General features: G+C 36.2%; 1 protein-coding gene across 1 annotated transcript in view; it reads left to right on the top strand.

Moving 5' to 3' along the window:
* The window catches only part of LOC105986065 (FAS-associated factor 1), a 220438-nt gene that overhangs the window by 159149 nt on the left and 46412 nt on the right, over positions 1–14877 (top strand). The window lies entirely within an intron of this gene.

Here is a 14877-nt window from a genome sequence, read left to right as displayed (position 1 = left end):
GAGGCTGCAATGCTTGATAAGAAATGTACTCATTATCTTGCCCATGTAATTGTAACCCCTCTGTACAGTATGTTCACAAAAAATAAAAATAAAAAAAGTGATTACATTGTATTTTACAATGTGAGAACCATTGGTTTTGTGGAAAGAATGCAGACATTTGAAATTTCCTAAGTAAAACTTCCAATCTCAGTTTACCTACCTGTGAAGTCAAAATAATAATGCCCTGTTATAAAGCTCAGTGTTGGTGGCTCATGCCTGTAATCACACAGGAGGCTGAAATCTGAGAATTACAGTTCAAAGCCAGCCGGAGCAGAAAAGTCCCTGTGAGACTCTTATCTCCAATTAACTACTCAAAAACTGGATGTGGCTCTGTGACTCCACTGGTAGAGCACTAACCTTAAGCACAAAGGGTCTCAGGGACAGTGCCCAGGCCCTGACCAACAAAATAAATAGATAATATAATATAATAATAATGCCCTATTGGGGCATCATGAGGATGAAAACAAATGGTTTATGTAAAACAACTAACTCATAATTGGCTGTCATATACTTTATGCCTCTTTCTTAACCTGTACATCTCTCCCCTAACTAGTGAAAGAAGAAACTGTGTTACTCTTAACATAAGACCTAACATCGTTAGGTGTGCAGTAAATGTACTCTAGATGTTTAAGTGAGTAAGTAAGGAAAGGATTTTGTGGGAAGGGATTGGAAGCTGTAAGATCTTTTAAGAGGCAAATAACCATAGTCTGAGGAAGAGATGACAGGGTCTGAACTGAGGGATCCTGCTTGAAAAATATGTAGGTTCCATCCTAGGTTAGCAGGCAGATACGTAGATTGTCTCTGAATTGGCTTAATTTTAACATAAACTCTCACAAGTTAACCAGATTCCTCTAAAGTAGACATCATGATAACAAGCCATCATTTGAAATCCTTCCACTAGAGAAATTGGCAAACCAGTCTTAAGTTTTCATCCTAGTGTCCCATATCTCTTCTATTCAGATGAAAAAGAATCTTTTTAAATATCTCATCCTGAAATTCTAGGGGTATTCTAACAAAGCAAGAGATCACAGTTAGAACTTGGAAGTTACTTGCTACTTTAGAATTTGGCTTTCCTTTTTCATAGTCCTATGGTGGACTGTTTTGAAATTTCTCTGTCTAAAATTGTTGGTAACTATAGTTAAACCAGTAAATAGGACATTTAAATGCAGTCTTTGATAAAAAAAAAATAGGTAGGAAACTGAGAGAATATTGAGAGTTAGGTTTGCCATAATACTTTTTCCAGTTTTTTAACATTGGCAATTCATTAATGATTTTAGACAAATTAGTTTAGCAGAATAGGTTTAAATTTTGAATGAATATATAGCTCAGCTGTAGGGCACTGCCTCACTTGTGCAGGGCTCTTGGCTTGATCACCATATCTAAAATAAAATTCAGATATCTGTGGAGCCAAATGTTCACTCAGTGTGAATTTTAATATACCTAGGACCAGATACTACTTAGGAGAAAGGATACAGAGACAAATAAGGCAAAATCTTCTTATTTGCTTAAGGTATAAAGAGAGAAATAGACATAAATAGATGAGGACAATTCTACAGTATAGCATAAGGCTGACAGTAAGTAGCTATTCCTTATGGTGGAGGATAACCAAATGAATTAAACCTATAGCTGATTTTTCTGTTCAATTTACTCAGTGAATGAAAAACATTATTTCTTACACAGTAAGAAAGTTCAAGAGAAGTAAAACAGAAATAGTAAAACAGAGGAATACAGGGCTGGGAAGGTGTCTCAGTGGTAGAGCGCTTGTCTTGCATGCCTGAGGCCCTGGGTTCGAGTCCTCAGCACTACATAAGCAAAAAGAAATAAGCCAGAAGTGGCGCTGTAGCTCAAGTGGTAGAGCGCTAGCCTTGAGCTGAAGAGCTGAGGGACAGCGCCCAGCTTTCCCTGAAAAAAAAAAAGAAAAAACCAGAGGAATACAGAGGACTGTCTTCTAAGCTGTGTGATGCTGGGCAAATCACTTACTCTTCTTGAGTCTAAATTTCCTTGTCTCTAAATAGGAATAAAAGTCTGTTCCTGACCAACCTGAGTAAAGTGAATACACATGTGAAAGTGTTTTATAAACTTTAAAATATAAGAGCTTAAGGGATGAAAAGACTTAGATAAAAACATAAAATGAAAGATATTTATTAATACTTGGTACATTTTCTTTTGCAAATGATGCCAGTGATTTGATAAGATAAAAAAGGAAATGGAAACTTTTTACAGAATGGAAACCATGCTGATAAAATAGACCTATAGCCAGGAAATTCATTGTTATCACAGAGATGAAGGCTTCTGAGTCATTCTTGACTCCATTAACAAACTCCTTCCAGTCTGGAAATGCTTACTACATTTCCAAATTTAGTTCCACAGTTTTTCTATTTGATCCTTGTAACCTGAGTTACCCTAAATGAGAGCAAACCTTGGGCTTACCCTGAGTTCTCATATTAAAGTGTTTCCTTCCTCCTCCTGCCCTACTTGTCCTTAGAGTGTTGAAGCTCCAAAGCCAAACTAAGTACTTAGTAAATTAGCAGAGTAGATTCACCAAATAAGCAATAAAAGACACAGGAGGGAGGGACAGCTTAAAACTAGGAATCAAAAATATCAAATTGCAATATGATATTCAGTATATACTATGTGGAAAATGAACTGTGTAACCTGTGAGTAAGGATGGGAGGAGGGAAACTAGAGGAAAGTGAAGAAAGGCTTGTCATTGTCCAAAAAAAGAAATGTACTTGTTACCTGACTTATAAAATAGTAGCCCCACACTATATACCTTAAAAAAAGAAAAAGAAAACTCAAGAAGAAAAAGAATCCTTTGTCCCATTCTTTTAGATAAATGTAAATACTTTTTATAGTAAGAACTAGTTTAATATTTTTTCTAGTTCATAGTCTTGTACATTGATTATTATAGTAGGTGGTGGACAGACTTACTACCTGAAACTAAGTGAAAATACCAAGTGAATCAGAACAATAGTCCTATACCTACATTTCCAGGTAGAAAATTACTTTCCCACCTGTCCTTGATACCTAAAAGCCTGTCCATTCTTCTTTTGCATTCATATTTAATCTATTTTTTAAGCTATAGTGCGGAATCCTCTTCAAGGCCTTCTACTATTAACCCATGTGTGTTTGTCAAGTTGTTGTTGTATTTCTTTTAGTCACTGTAGCAGAGGAGGGATTTGTCTTGGCTCACTGTTTCAGAGATTTTAGTCCATCAGAACAAGGAGAGCCTGTTGGAGCAGAGAGCTTATCTCATGACATCCGGAAGCACAGAGTGCCTGTGCTTTCTCCTCTTTCCCCTTTTATTCCATTTGGGCTCCCAGCCTATGGAATAGTGCCACCCACATTCAGAGTGCGTCTTCTCACTTAGTTAATCCTCTCTGGAAACTTTCTCACAGACATAACCAAAGGTACACTTTACTATTCTCCTAGGTGTCAATCCACTATTGAAAATAAAGGGTTACTATCATGCAAGCTCAATCTCCAGTATATCACAAAAATGTTAATCATCATCCCATCAGCCTTTCACACTTGTGTCAGAGCTAAGTTATAACATGCAGTTATTTTGTAATGAATGATTTTTTTTCTATTTAATCTTTTCTTTTCTTCAACTCTCAGTAGATATTTTTTTTTCAGTACCAGAGTTTGAATTCAGAGTCTCTTGCTCACTAGGCATTTAGCTAGTTAATTGGAGATAGCATTTTGCAGACATTTCTGCTCAGGCTGGTTTCAAACTGCTATCCTTCCAGAAACCGCTATCCTTCCAGGTCTTGAGGAGCTAGGATAGCTAGGTATTATCCACTGGCACCTGGCTCCCTAGACTTTTATAACTTTCAGTCTCACTAGAGTTTTGTTCCTTCCTTACTGAAAGTTGAAAATTTTTAAAGGCGAAAAACAAACCTTATAATTTAAAGGACCCAGCAACCTTTTCCTATAAAAATCCAGGTTATAAATATTTTTGGCATTGGGAGGATCTTTTTATCACAACTACCCAAATCTGCATTACAGCTCAGAAGTAGCCATAAATAGTACATAAGTAAATGGGAATGACCATATTCCAATAGAACTTTATTTACAAAACAGCCCATCTGCCAACTTAAGCCTATAATTACTGACTATAATTGGGAGTGAACCTTTTCTTCCTATTTTACCTGTCTAGGTTCAGAAAGGAATCCTGACTGAAGAAGTAGCCAAATTATTATCTATTATACACACTTACTTAACACACACACACACATACACACACACACACACACAATCTCTAGAACATTTAGCCAGGTGTACCATATAACAAAAAGCTTGCCATGTTGAAATACGTTTGACTGTTTCTCTCATTATCTTCCTCAGAATATGTGTTCTTGATATGTTCCATGTAAGGAATTCGCATGTTCATATGGAAACATATTATGGGCTCTCTGTTCAAAACAGTCTCATCTCCCACATTCCTGCCTTGATCCTAACCTCTCTTTTGTACCAGTGTGAAAACTTTCTTCTTTTATGACTTTCCTGTAGGCAGATATATCATCCCAATGATTTTTTCACCTAAGCAATATTAAATGTATTACTTTTTTTCATGATGCTGAGGAACCAGGACCTTGGTTATACTAGGCAAGCACTCTACCACTGAAGTATATCATTTTACTTTTGATCATATTAATAAAAAATTAAAATTGCTCTGGATCTCTAGACTTTAGATAATTTCTTCCAAATGTTTGTATTTCATTAATTTTCCCTTCTGTGTTCAAGCATCTGATTTTTGCAGTACTGTTAATCTAGTTTCTAAAACCATATAATTAATACACAATAAACTGTGCCTATATAAAGTATACAGTTTGAAAGTTTTAACATACATGAAACCTTACCAAAATCAAAGTCTTGAACTCTTGCTCCCCAAAACTTCCTCACATGCTTCTATAATCCTCTTTTCCCTGTCTACCAACCCAAGTCCCATGCATTCATTGATCTGTCAGTATATATTGTTTCCATTTTCTATAATTTTGTAAAAGATTCTGTCACTCTTTATACTTGTTAGTGTAGCTTTTACACTGGGCCATAATTATTTTATGATTTCTGCACATTATTGCATTTGTCAGTAGTTCATTCCTTTTTATTGCCGTTAAACAGTGTGCAACTATATAGGGCCAGTCTGGCATCCAATGGCCACTAGCAATATGATGACTATATAAGGCAACTACCTGAGCTTAGTTCCTGCCAAGCACTCACTGAAACATACACTCTAGACTTTCCATAATTCATTGTGAATACCAATATGTTTCTAGTCTCCAGTAGAAAGATTATTCTTCTGCAGTTTGATATAACCCTGTACTATGACCACCATCATTCTTTTCATTTAACAACACTCTAAGAGAGCAAAGCTACAAATGGTAGTTTTGATTCTTACTAAAATATTTGTTTTCTGTCTCTACTGTTTTTAGTTTGGGGAGTGAAAATGAGCTGTCTAACCTTTCATTTTAATGTTTTGTACTTGGGTCTTGAGAGAATCTTCTTTGTGTTGGCTACTTTCAGTAGCTGACCCTAAATCACTCAGTTCTGACCTAGCCTGTCCCTTTGGGTGTCTAACTCAACAATTCTTCAAACCTAGTCATGATTGGCTTAAAATTTATGTAAATGAGAAATTGTTTTTTTGTTTTTTTGTTTTGTGCTGATCCTGGGGCTTGAACTTAGTTAGGGCTTAGGCTTAGGCTTTTTGCTTAAGGTTAGTGTTCTACCACTTAAACCACAGCTCTACCTCCAAGAGAAATTGTTCTATGAATTTTAAGTATCAAAACTAAAGGTCTAATACCTATCTTCTCTGATCAAGAAATCATTGTCAACCTAAATAACAATCAGAAAGAAATTCTCCAAAGATTAAGTTTATTGTCAAATAGAGTAAATAAAAATTGTGATAGGAATATGCATGCCATAGCAAATCATGTGGATATTCAAAGTAGTTGAGGCATTGGAAGTTTTTAAAACGCTAAATTGAGAAGGATTATATTTTTTTTATTTATTTTATTTTATTTTTGTCTATCATGGGGCCTGAACTCTGGGCCTGGGCGCTGTCCCTCAGCTCTTCAGCTCAAGGCTAGCACCTCTTCTGGCTTTTTCTGCTAGTGTGGTGCTAAGGAATTGAACCCAGGGTCTCATGCATGCAAGGCAAGCACTGTACCACTGAGCCACATTCCCAGCTCCCATATATATATAAAATATTTTGAAACAAAAAATGTCTGACCAAGGTTGAACAACAGTTGATTGTCGGCTATCCTCAGAACGTTGGCTTTTTAAATTTACTTTGTTGTTGGGGTTTTTTTTGTCTTTTTGTTGTTTTGTTTGTTTGCTCATTTGTTTGTTATTGGTTGGTTATTGGGTTGTTGTTTTTTTTTTTTTACAGAATTTAAACTCAGGGCCTCACTCTTGCTTAAGCAGGTGTTCTACTGCTGAGCCATGCCTCTAGCTTTTTTGTGCTGGTTATTTTTTAGATAGGTTTCAGATTTCCCTCTTGGGCCACCTATTATAGGCCTCCCATTACAGCTTGAATAACAGGCTTTCAGCTACCATGTCCAGATCTCATTTGAGAAGGGAGATATCTGTTCCAAACTTTTTTGCCCAGCTGGTTGAAAACTATGATTTCCCAATCTTGGCCTTCCAAATAGCTGGGATTAAGGCATGAGTCACTGGCACCCAACTGTTGTTATTTTTGTTTTTGTTTTGAGGCAGGGTCTCCTTACCTTGATATTTCAGTCATCTGCCTTAGCCTTCCAAGTGCTGGGATTACAGGAATGTGCCACCATGCTTGATTTTCAGAAGTATGTGTGTAGGTGTATAATATTGCAGTACCCCACATTTGTTACCCATTCTTTTGTAAAGTTTATACAAGGGGTTCTGTTTTGATTCTGACACTTTTCATAATGGGTATTTGAACTATTCTAAATAAAACTGATAAGAACATTTGAATACACACTTTTGTGTAGCGTCTGTTCTCTTTTGTTTTGGGTAACTATCTAGGATAGAAATGACTTGGTCATATGGTAGATATATGTTGTACATTTTAAGAAACTTCCCAAATGGTTTCCAAAGTGGTTATACCATTTTACACTAAGACCAGCAGTGTTTGAGCATTCCAATGCTTCCATGTCCTTGTCAGTACTTGATATGAAGTCTTAGACTTTCGGATAGGTGTATAGTAATATCTTATCATGGTTTTAGTTTGCATTTCATTAATAACTAATGACATTGAACTTCTGTCTGTGCTTACTTGCTATATACATGTCTTTAATGGTGAAGTGTTTGCAGATTTTTATGCCAGTTTTAAATTTTAAATACGTTGCAGGTTTCACATTTAGGTATATGATCCACTTGAGTTGACTTCTGTATGGAGTACAACATATGTAATGAAGTTCTGGAGATGTATGGGTATCTAGTAGTTCTAGCACTATTTGTTGAACAGATATCCTTTTCCACGATTTGCACCTTCATCAACTTATGTGTCCATAGGCATTTGTACTCCACTGTATTCCATTGTTCCATTGTTTATCTTTATAAATTCATACTTTGCAATGCTTGGTAGGAAATGTGCGCATTATCCTGCGCATGTAATTGTGACCCCTCTGTACAGTATGTTCACAAATAAAATGAAATAAAATTTTAAAAAAATTCATACTTTGTAACAAATCTAGAAATGAAGTAATATAAGTCCTCTGTTCTTTTCATAGTTGTTTTGGCTATCATAGATCCTGTGTAGCTAAGGTGCACTGAGACAAATAGACTAATGCATGTAGCACCCAGCAATATGAGAACATGACAACTGTGCTAATAAAAGGCTCCAATTAGAGCTATCACTTACTTCTGAGCAGTCCAGTATCATCTCCTTTTGATGTGCCAGGAGTGTTTTAAAGCTAAGTAGCTTGTACCATAATCCAGGCATATTCCTGAATCTGTTTATTATCCAGCTGTTTCATTTTCAATGTGTATTTTTAGTTAGTTTTGTGTATCCTCTAATATATACCAAGGGAAACTTCTTCAAAGACAGTATTTATGAGACATAGAAGTTCTAAGAGGCACATCTACAAGTTAAGAGAATAGATCTATAGCTTGTTAACCCTAACCTCTGAGGTTTTCCATAATGTCCATTAATATAGAATTATTTGGAGAGAAATGTCTAGGTAACTTTCTCTAGTAATTCTAAAATAGAACAGCTGGCGAGACGGGTATAAAACCTACAAGAAGCACAAGAATAAGTAATAGCCATAGCCCTTTACAAGCAGTTGCCAACACATGGTCAAGAAGCTATGACCATTGTACAGCTGAAAACTCATTCAGTTGAAAATTTTACAAGTATGCTGCTCATTCTCTGTCCAGTAAACCTCAGTAAAGTGAAAAATAAATAGTTCCTAAGATTATTGGAAAGATGAAGTAAGATACTGTACCTAATAAATTTAAATGAGTCAGTAAAATACACAGCTATTCTGCAACAAAACCAACACTTGATAAGCATCACCATCTATTAACACTACAAAAACTACCAAAAGTCTGTGGGAATTAACTGCATGTTAAAGTGCCTATAACAGACCTTAGCTTCTTCCTCTTGTGCTTTTTTCACAATTGCTTGTAACTGCACCTCCGTTTGAATTCAGCATGAAGTAATTTCTCTTCCATCATACTGCATTGCTGATCTAGTAGTTATTCCTTCCACTTCCAGACATCCTTCTTCTGTGTATGACAAAATGATCCTATCATTAACTTCAAAGCAGAAGTGCACACGGGTAAGAGGTTCAGGACAGACCCAACATAAACCTGGACCTGAGAGATGACAAAGGCCAGAGACTGCAAATTCCTGGGGTCCATCATCACCTAGGACAAACAATGTACTCAGCTGCACAGTACACAGGCAGCATTTTTACCTATCTTATCCACAAAAGGGGAGTAAGAAAAGTAGGATCTGACTCTTAGGGTTATTTTGGACATTGAGTTAACCATGTGAAACTCGGTACTGGACTATCTAGTTATTACCTGTGCCATACCACAGACCCACTCAAAACAAAACTATGTGTATTCATTATCTCTATAATACAATCCACAGTCAAGGAAAAAAAAGAAGCTATGACCAAGACAAACTTGGGAAATTTAGTTTGGAGCCACAAGTCTGAGTCAGTGCTTCTGTCTAGATCTTAGGAAGAGCTGTTAGCCAGGGAAAGCTATAAAGAGACCTGGATTCAAATGTAAGTCTGCCTCTGCTCTGGCTAGGTGGTCTTGTACAAATCAGTTACCTTCAATATTTCTGTTTCTTCATCTCTGAAGTAGCTCCTTAAATATGTAAAAGACAGGCAGGTACAATTTTGAGTGATACAACGGATGGAATAGAAAATCTAAGCCGGGCGCTGGTGGCTCACGCCTATAATCCTAGCTACTTGAAAGGCTGAGATCTGAGGATTGCAGTTCAAAGCCATCCTGAGCAGCAAAGTCCCTGAGACTCTAATCTCCAATAAACCACTAGAAATCCAGAAGTGGCATTGTGGCTCAAGTGGTAGAGTGCTAGCCTTGAGCTGAAGAGCTGAGGGAGAGCATCCAGACCCAGAGTTCAATTCCCACCAACAAAAAGAAAAGAAAAAAAAAAGGAAGTCTAAATGGGGGAGAGTGGTATTATTTAAGGGACAAAGAGAAAATAATACAAAACCTAAAAGTTAAACATTACATATAGACTTTTTTTTTGTCCTGTCTGTTTTGGTACTGAGGATTGAACCCAGGGCATTGCATTTGCAAGGCAAGAACTTTGACACCGAGCTACATCCCAGCCCTACATATAGACTTCATAACATACCGATGAAGGTGGCCCAAACAAGATTATCTCTTTTTCTCATATTACAAAGTGGCCTTTCTCCCCAGTATTAATATGCATAATATAAAATTATTTCCTGACTACTTGTGAGAGGGAGGAACTAAAATGAAAGAAAAGAGGGGCAGACCAAAAATCCTCTCATAACAGGTATCATTTTCTGGGTCAAAGATGCTGTTTTGATGGTCTGCAACAGTCTGTCTTAAAATCATCTGTTTACTTAAAATGTTTATTATTTGTGCTTAAATGGCTCCCTGCTATAACAACTTATTCTTTTGCTGTATGTACGTAGTGTTATAACAAGTTATTCCTGATCAGCCAATTGATTATATTGGCCCAGATGGAGTGGCTTTATGGATAAACTAAATATTATTTCTCCTTAACTTTTACTACAAACAGTATTTTTTTAACCTACAAAGATGATTCATTTGTTCAGCATGTACTTAGAACTGAAGATATAGCTCAGAACATGTAGAGCATGTGCTTAGTATATGGGAGGGCCTACATTCAATCCCCAGCATAAAAAAAAGTATAGATAGATATAGGTATATACAATATCCTTTAAATACATCCCCAAAGCTATCAATAGATGAAATACAGGGGTATATAATATAGACAAGTTCTTTGTTTTGTGGAACTTACAGTGTTAAATGAGGAATTCCATAAGACATTTATTTAATTAAATCCTTCATTTGATAACTAATTGCTATTGTGATAAGTGCTCTAAAGGGAGGAGAGCTAGGCATGTAGCTTAGTAGTAGAGCAAGACATATAGCTTAGTAGTAGAGCACTTGCCTGATATGGATGAGGTCCAGCCCTCTATTCTTAATACTACCAAAACAAAAACAAAATACCTGCTTTAAAGAGAAAGCACAGAGTGTTCTGAGAAACCTAGGCTCAGGAAAGTAAGGTCAAGTTATAGTTTTAAACACCTTCGGTACTTCCTCATTTCAAATACTGAAAGGTAAGATTACTCTCATGATCTGTATAATATTCTAAAGATGGATAAATTTGGAAAGATATTTTTACACAAGAAGGCTTATGATCATTTATTTAATCTTTTAGTTTAATAAATGTCTGGAAAGGAGACCATATTTATCCAAGGACATGTAAGCTGCTACTGGCAGGGTTATGACTTGAACACAGGTCTGCTAATCTTTCTATTACCTCTCTACAATAACTTGAAAAATAAAGAAATTATATAGATAAGCTAGTTCTGGTTAAATGAACTGTTCATCAGCATTTGGCATAAAGGAGTCTGTAGAGTAATGGATAAGGTGAGTGAAAATACAAGCAAAAACATAAAATTTGCCTTATTGGGCTGTTTGTATGTAGTCATAGTAAAATTTCAATAAGTAAACTAAAGTCAGGGGTCAAGGATATAACTCAGAAGTAGAGCCTGCTATGCTAAATGTCCTGAGTTTTATCCTCAGCACAGAATGTAAAGGAAAGATAATGAGTTAGAATTAGTGGAAATATGCATAAAGGAAAATCCTTCTGTGTCTTTAAAACATAAATTCTAACCACTAAATACATCTACAGCACGTAGTTTTTAAAACCCATTTTTATTCATATATAATATTTTACATGTAAGTTATTCTGGCTGCTCTGTAACCTGAATGGTTTCTCATTTAGATTAAACATAGCTTCTGATATTTTGTTCCCAAGTATAATTACCCTTTATACTTCTATACCCTTTCGGGCTAGAAAAATCTAGTTCTTCCTAATTTATTATTTGGAAGATTTCAAATCCATGAAATATTACTATTCATTTCAGAGCTGTTAAAATTATTTGACTTATGAAACTAGGAGAGAGGTATTAGACCTCAGAGAAAAGGCCAGTCTTGAATGGATTGCTGAGCATATACTCAGCCTAGGGTAAGCATAAAGTGAATTGGTGAGATAAATTAATCTTTATAAAATTACCAGTTTTATATGTTAAAAAAAACAAATATTGGTGAATGTACTCAAGTGATTGATAGGAATTTACACTCTAATGTAGACAGGTGTAGATATTAAGTTCATGTATATTGGCTATACTCCTGAACTTTTGCAAATGAGAAATTCTGATTATAAATTAACTTTTAATTTCATGTGAAATCATGGTTAAATGTAGGCATGTGGTATACTCACTTTGGAAGCTAAAAACATTTTAAAACATTTTTAACTTAGATAACTCCTGTTATCTACACACTAAATGAGAGTGAATGAAGTAGGAAAATAATTATTTGATAAAGAAAGGAATTGAAGGGTGTTGTTCATTTTAATAACCAAAATGTTAGTGGTGTAAAGTCAAATGAGATTAACAAGATCATTGTGCATTTAGCCCCTTTTGTATTCATTCCAGTTCTTAGTCTTAGCACTGAACATCTTCAAATCTTAAACATCTTTAATCTTAGAAATCAGAAGGAAGAAAGGAATTAGTCAGTATGCAAATTAACCAAGTGTAAGATGCTTTTTACTAGACAGTTTGTGTATGATTGCATTTAATTCTCACAATAACCCTGTAAGACAGTATTTTGTTTTACAATTAAGGAAACTGAGATCTCAGGAAGTTAAATACACACACACACACACACGTGCATGCACGCGTGTGTGCGTGCGTGCGTGTGTGTGTGTGTATGGTGACAGTTTCTTAGTGTTAGAGCTAGGATTTGGATATTCTTGTTTTTACTGTGAACCATGTTACCTATCTCATTTGTTTGTTGTTTGTTTTGCTCTCGCGCGCACGTGTGTGTGTGTGTGTGTGTGTGTGTGTGTGTGTGTAAACATGCGCATGTGTGCGTGCTCGTGCGCGTGTGTGCTGGTCATGGGGCTTGAAGTCAGGACCTGGGCATTTTCCCTGAGCTTTTTTTCTCCCTCTCAAGGCTAGCACTCCACCACTTGAGCCTCAGCTCCACTTCTGGCTTTTTGGGTTGGTAATTGGAAATAAGATTCTTAAGGATTTCCCTGCCCAGACTGGCTTCAAACCTCAATCCTCAGATCTAGTAGCTTCTGGCTGTTTTTTGGTTTGGTTTGGTTTTGTTGGTTTTTAATGACAAAAACTCATTTGGTCTTACATTAAGATCTTTGATCCATTTGGGAGTTGATTTTTATACAGGGTGAGGACTAGTTTCAGTCTTTTGAATGTATGAACAGTTTTTCCAGCACCATTTGTTAAAGAGGTTGTCTTTTTTCCAGTGTATGTTTTGGAATTCTTTGTCAAAACTCAAGTTACAACTATGTGGGTTTATTTCTGTTCCATACTATTTGTTGATCCTTACATCTGCTTTTGTGCCGTTGGTGTCTTTGTTACTACTGGCCCTATAGTATAATTTGCAGTCCAGTGTTATACTCTAACATTGTTCCTTTTGCTCAGGATTATTTTTGCTATTCAGATCTTTATACTTCTAAGTATATCTGAGGATTGATTTTTGCATTTCTGCAAAGAATGATATGGGACTTTTATAGGTATTTCATTGGATCTGTAGATTGCTTTTAATGATAAATATTTACATAAAAATAATCCTCCTGGCTGGGAAGGTGGTTCAGTGGTAGAGTGCTGGCCTTGCATGCATGAGGCCCTGGGTTCGATTACTCAGCACCACATAAGCAAAAAGAAAAAAGCCAGAAGTGGCGCTGTGGCTCAAGTGGTAGAGCACTAGCCTTGAGCTGAAGAGCTGAGGGACAGTGCCCAGGCCCAGAGTTCAGGCCCCACGACTGGACACCCCCCCCAAAAAAAAATCCTCCTACCAAGTTGTGAACTTGTGATTGTTCCATTTTTTTGCTCTTTTCAGTTTCTTTCTTTTTTTAGTTTCCATTGAAAAGGTCTTTCACCTCTTTGCCAAGTTTATACCTAGGCATTTTACTTGGTGAAGGGGATAATTGTGAGTGGAACTGTTTTCCCGATTTCTTTCTTGGCCTGTTCATTGTTGGTATATAGAAAGATCTGAATCACTGAAACCACTACAGGAAATTAGTCAACAGGTAAAGGAGTCATATATTGTAAATATACAAAGAGCTAAAAAAAAAAAAAATTAAGCACATGGGCATGTGGCTTAGTGGTAGAGTGCTTGCCCTGAGTGATTTCCTGGGTTCAATACCGCAGTACCATTTTTATAAACATAAAAAGCCAGAAGTGGCTCAAGTGGCACAGTGCTACCCTTGAGCAAAAAAGAAGTTTGGGGACAGTACCCAGGCCCTGATCTCAAGGCCCAGGACTGGCAAAAAATAAATAAATAAGCACCAAAAGAACAACAAAATTAATAAATGGGTAAATGAATTTAGTAGATCTCAGAAGAAGTCCAAATATTTAATTAATAAGCCATAAGGAAATACAGATCAAGACTAAACTAAGATTCCATTGTTGTTGTTGTTGTTCCAACAACAAAAGTTGGAAAGGATAGGAGGACAGCTTATACACTGTTGTTCAGAATGTAAACTTACTACAGGCACTATAGAAATTAGTATAGTGGTTTATCAGAAAGCTAAGAACATACCTATCTTATTACCCTGCTATCTTACTCTTGGGCTTATTTCTGACTGTTTTCTTCTAAAGCAGTATATCTGTGTACTCGCATTTATTTGTTGTAGCTCTGATTACAATAGTAAGCTGTAGAATCAGCCAACATACCCAACAGTTGATGAATGGATAAGAAAATACAGTGTGTCTGTGTGTCTGTGTGTCTGTGTGTAATGTATGTATGTATGTATGTATTCAAGCAGATGTTCAAGTATACACATATACTGTACTGTATGACTCAGCCATACAAAAAATAAATTGTTATTTTCAGGAAAATGGATAGAACTAGATATCATCATGTTAAGTGATATAGGCCAAACTCAAAAAGCCAAATATGTTTTCATTCATTGTATAAGGTAGAACTAAAATGAGGAGGAGGAGGAGGAAGAGGAGACATGAATTAAAAGAGACTTTGGGGAAGGGCTCACTTGGAGAGGAGCACAAAGGAGAAGAAAAGAATACTGAGGGATGATAATTGAAATAATATTGCATACACACACACACA

The sequence above is a fragment of the Dipodomys ordii genome, unplaced genomic scaffold (genome assembly GCF_000151885.1).
Source record: "Dipodomys ordii isolate 6190 unplaced genomic scaffold, Dord_2.0 Scaffold33, whole genome shotgun sequence".
Taxonomy (NCBI): domain Eukaryota; kingdom Metazoa; phylum Chordata; class Mammalia; order Rodentia; family Heteromyidae; genus Dipodomys; species Dipodomys ordii.
The sequence above is the reverse complement of the archived record's forward strand: the minus strand, read 5'-3'. Positions and strand labels throughout refer to the sequence as shown.